Below are 5614 nucleotides of genomic sequence, written 5' to 3' on the forward strand. Positions count from 1 at the left end.
AATATTTTTACTACTATATTGTAAGAACTATCGTCCAGTCAAAAAGTTGGACGCCTTCAGCTTTTTGAAATTACACATAGGAAGAAAGATGGATCTTCTATGACTCCTGAAGCTGGTGAAATTATGGTACGCTTACTTAATACGATTTGACTTGTTTTAGTTATTTATAGTGTTTATTTTCTAATGGTTTAATTCATTGCTTGTAATGCGACTATTGTTATGTTGCATTTGTTTTTTTTAATATATATTGCGTTCCTAACTATGTGATTTATTTATTAGGAAAAACTAAAGGATAAAAAGGTGGAGTACGAAGCAATTGCTTCTAGTGATAGTTCTGTTCATCTTGAAGACATTGATAACCGGATTATTACTGAAGTTTTGGGTCCTGAAAGGTATGGTCGGTTTCGATTTCAAGGATCTTTTGTTAGCCCAACCCAATATTTTGGATCCAGCTCGCAGCAATACATGCCTTCGGGGAGTCAGGCTCAAGCTGAAGTTCAGAGGTTAAAAGACTAGATGGCTCAATGCAAGCGACCACAGTTGAGGTTCAAAGGAAATATGAAGAACTCCAGCTACAACTTAAAGCAGAGGCGGCAGCGAGGGAAGCAGAGGCTGCAGCAAGAGAAGCAGAGGTTCAAAAGAAATATGAAGAACTCCAGCTACAACTTAAAGCAGATGCGGCATCGAAAGAAGTAGAGTAAAAAAAACGAACTCCAACATGACTTGAGAATATGATGAAGATGTTTCAAGATCATAACTTCCGCCGTCATAGTGTATTGCATAAATATTTTTATCATTTTAACTTTTAACATTTTTGTAAAAATAATATGAATTCTATTTTATTTATTTATATTAATATTATTTTATTCGTTTAATTTGAAATATTATATAAATTTATTACTTTTGGCTGGTTTAGATTTGGTTGCTTTTGATTTGTTGCTACAGGAGGGCTGAAAAAATGGGAAATTTTATTTTACAAAAATCCCAAAATTAGCGGCGTTTGTGGAAAATCGCCGCTAAAGAGCATGACCTTTAGCGGCGTTTGTGGAAAAAAAACGCCGCTAAAGAACATTACTTTGAGCGGCATTTGTGAATAAAGCGTCACTAAAGAACATGAGCTTTAGTGGCGTTTGTTGGTAGGCGCCGCTATAGGTCATGTTCTTTAGCAGCGTTTTTTGTAAAAGCGCTGCTAAAGAACATGACCTTTAGCGACTTTTTTTTGAAGCGCCGCTACAGAACATGATCTTTAGCGGCGTTTTTTTCAGCGCCGCTAAAGAATATAACCTTTAGCAGCGTTTATTTCTGTAAACGCTGCAAACGTTAGCAACATTGTCGATAACGGCATTTTTTGCAGCGCTTTTAGTGGCGCTAAAAAGCGCCGCTAAAGGCCTAAAAAAATGCCGCTAAAAACTTGTTTTGGTGTAGTGAATTGAGAATGATTTTTCGGAAATTTTGGTGCTATTTTTGGTTCCATGAGTGATTTATGTAAAATATTTCTGATTAATTATCTGTTTCTATCAAAATATCTGCATTCTTAGGGAAAGATGTCCCATTCATTTAAAAAATCAATTCAACTCTAAATTACATTGGTAGCCATCCAATTGTCACTAAATTTTTTCTTTGTCCTTTAAAGTCTTTTCATTTTTAGTTACAAGATGTTAAATGGTTAACGGAAAGATGACTTGATAATTTTCAAATTAGCATAATAATAATTTTTTTTATACATTGTCTTAATTTAGTCTTAAAATTAAAAATTTTAGCTCTTGACCTAATTTTGTCCTATCTTTTACATGAAAATATAATTTAATACTTAATTTCAAAATTAGAAGTAAAAGCAAAATATATTTTAAAAAAGTTTCCGTTTATTATTAAACTACACAATCCTAAAATATATTGTTTTCCTTATACTTCAAATGACTTAAGAACATGATATCTCTCAATGATAAGTAATTCAATTTTTGATAACTTGAAATGGCAACTATTGATGAAGCAAATCAAAGCTAAAAAAATAATTTTAAGTTGTTAGACTTACAATTGGATTGAATTAACGAAATGAGTATTCTTATTTTCAAGTAATTGGATTGGCTATATTTCAAAATCTGGGTTGTTTTGTTTTCCCTTGTTGTTCATTTTTTTCATTGTATTAAATATAGAGATTGTAATGACTAATTTTTGTAGGTGTCGAAAAATTTGGTTTTCGAATCTCATTTCTGTAAATTGAATTTGTAAGGATAAAATAGAAAGATTATTGGAGTTAATATGAAAAATATATTAAAGATCGGTTAAGTAATTTTCCAAGAAAATTGTTAATTAAAGCTTAGGGACTAAATTGTAAAAGTTTAATCGCTATTGAGTTTTAATTGAGAAAATGCTTGGGGACCTAGATAGCAATTATGAAAATGGCGTGAATTGTAATAGCCTATTTTTTAGTGATGCTGGAAATGGTGCTAAAAAACGGTGGTTTCGAAATCCCGTTTTTGATAACCGAGTCCTCAAATATTATTATTTAATATTATAATAATATTTATGAATATAATCTAGTATTATATTAAATTGTGGTCAGTAATTTTTAGAATCGATAATTAATTACGATACAAGGATTAAATCATGAAAGTGGTAAAAGTTAATTGCTATAGATTTTATTTACTAAAGGGATTAGATAGTAATTAAATCAAAGTTAAAAGTGATAAATAAACCATTTTAAGTATGGTGGATGGTTAGTACGATAATTAGCATGGATTTTATAAAATTTATATTACAATTAAAGTTATAAAATGAAAATAAAGTAAAATAAACAAACAAATAAAGTGGAGAACATGGAAAGAAAGAGAAAACATTTCCCATTTATTCTTCCTCCATCATTTCTCCTTATCTAGGAAGCTAAAGAGTAAAATCAAGCTTTAAATCGGAATTGAATCAATTGGAGAATAATTGAGGAAAAGACAAAATTTCAGATTAGTCCTCGACGTCTTGTTTGTTATTGTTTTTGTTAGAAAAGTTCATATAGAACTTACTATCACTACACCAAAACAGACTTTTAGCGGCGCTTTTTTAGGCATTTAGCGGCACTTTTTTGCGCCGCAAATACTGCCGCTAAAGACTGCGTCGCTAACAAGACCTTTAGCGGCGCTTTTCCCACAAACGCCGCTAAAGACCAGGACCTTTAGCGGCGTTTCTCCCACAAATGCCGCTAAAGACCAGGACCTTTAGCGGCGCTTTTCTCAAAAACGCCGCTAAAGAACATGACCTATAGCGGCTCTTTCCCCACAAACGCCGCTAAAGATCATGACCTTTAGCGACGCTTCTATTAAAAATGCCGCTATAACATTGACTTTTAGCGATGCTTTTTCACAAATGCCACTAAAAACATAACTTTTAAAAAAATTAATTAAATAATTGACTATTTCTATAATAAATATTTTATTATATTTTATTTTTGAAATTTAAACTTTAAACTATATAATTTTAAGGATAAAAATGTAATTAAATTAAATTTTCTATTAAAATTTTAACTTTAAAGGTAAATATAAAAATTAATGAATTTAAATTTAGAATTAAAATATTATATTTAAATAAATGAGCAATCTACCTCACAGCTCATCTGATCTATATTAACTCGGACAAATATAAAAGAAGCTACAAAACACGTAATAATTAACAATCATGATTAAAGAAGCTAGTACATAAGGTAGCTACAAAATCCTGTTTCAATAACACCTAATTCAAGTTCCGACTAAGATAAACGACCATGGAATACAACATTAAATAACACTCTACTTGAAAAAGTGCTAAGCCTTGGCTTTTCCAGTTTGAAGAGATTCAATTTTTCCAAGTTTTTCCATGAATCTAAAGGCTTCCTGGGACAACACAGCTTCTTCTTCAACACAAGTAACCTAGAAAAGACAGAACGTGACCATTATGCACTATTATTCTAAGTACCATTTCCTGAAATATTATTAAGAAATTATAGAGCATTAGCAGCACAAATTCTGAGATTTATTCCTTCAGTACCATCCTGTAATTGAATAAATTTGTATTAATAAATAAACTAACCCTTCTAAACACCTTGCTTTTCAAGTAATAAACACCAATACATACATGGATGCCCAATTTGTATTTCACGAAATACAGGGACTCCACCCCTTTCAATGGATTACCTTCAAATTTTTTATAATTTTATAATTTAAATTTAATGTATTTTTTATATTTATATATTTTTACAAATCTAATCATAATTTTTTTTACATATTTTTACTATATAGACCAGCACATACTTGCAATGCAAATAAGGGACAAACTAACTTTTTCCTTCTAAACAAAAAACACAAAAAAATCATAGAAAAATATAAGAAGAAATTTTTTCCATTACACCACATTAAACACAAATTACAAGTTCATAATAAATTATATTCAAAACGTCATTGCCCAGCTCAAACTCAAACATTGTAATTAACAAATCATGAGTTACAACTATTAGCTACACCACCTATTGAACTTTAGAAAGCATAAAGAAACACAAATGAGCTTCTTAGGCAAATTGGTTCTACTGTTCAAGCTAGTTCTCCTCATATAGTAATTAAATCAAATGGAAAAAAAGGGGGTTCTTTGTGTCAGTTACAGAAATAGCCTAACACACTAGTATGCTAAAAAATTGGCTACAAATGCTGATTATTTTTGGAATAAAACATTTCAATTATCCAGGAAAGAAATGCCTATGCAAAAAAAGTTTAAGCAATATAAACCATATCAATATGTTACAAAAGGTCTTTATTATCTTTATTGGTTCAACACATACCTTCACTTAAAGCATGCCAACTTCAAGTTCCAAAATAAAGCTAAAGAAAATTGAAAGATAAGCATATAATATATAAAGAGATAAGCAAGAAAACTTTCAGTTTGTCGTTATCGTTGATTTCTAGCTTCTTTTAATATACATCTAAGATTTCCAATATACATCTAAGATTTCCACTGCTTTCTTTCCATCTTTATTGGTGTTCTAATTTTATCTAAGGGCTTTCGATTCAAGATTCGCCAATGCCAGGTTTGCAACTACTGACATGAATGCCTCGTGTGGTTACTAGTGTAATAGCATGAGAAAAAAGTTTATTTAATACACATCTATTACAATAGTTAGACATAAAATAAAGCATATTTAGTACAAATCTAAACTTGAAATTATAAAAATGAGTAAAAACACTTGTAAAAAGTAATACCTCTTCAAATAAGTAAAATATTTTCCTTCTCGTTCCCCAAAACAAGTCATGTGAGTGGCTAAAATTTACCAATTATCATTTGATTGTTAACTGATATATGAAAACATGGTTAAAAAATAATACTCTTACCAAATGTAAATGTTCTTTCACTAACTTACGGATTCCTTGTTGATAAACAATAGTTTCAAAGACAAGCATCTCTCGTAAAGCCACGCATGTTTGGAGATAAAGCGCAAGAGTCCTATAATGATTATCAGTCCATTCCATCATGGGAGCTACGCTGCAAACGTGCAATAAAAATACATTCTCATTCGTAGGGTGTTTGAAGCAAAAAAAAAAGAAGAAAAGAAAACAAGGTGGGGGGAAGCCATAGATGTTATTACGTACCTAAATAGGGGAGG

The sequence above is a fragment of the Gossypium raimondii genome, chromosome 4, assembly GCF_025698545.1.
Source record: "Gossypium raimondii isolate GPD5lz chromosome 4, ASM2569854v1, whole genome shotgun sequence".
Classification (NCBI taxonomy): Eukaryota; Viridiplantae; Streptophyta; class Magnoliopsida; order Malvales; family Malvaceae; genus Gossypium; species Gossypium raimondii.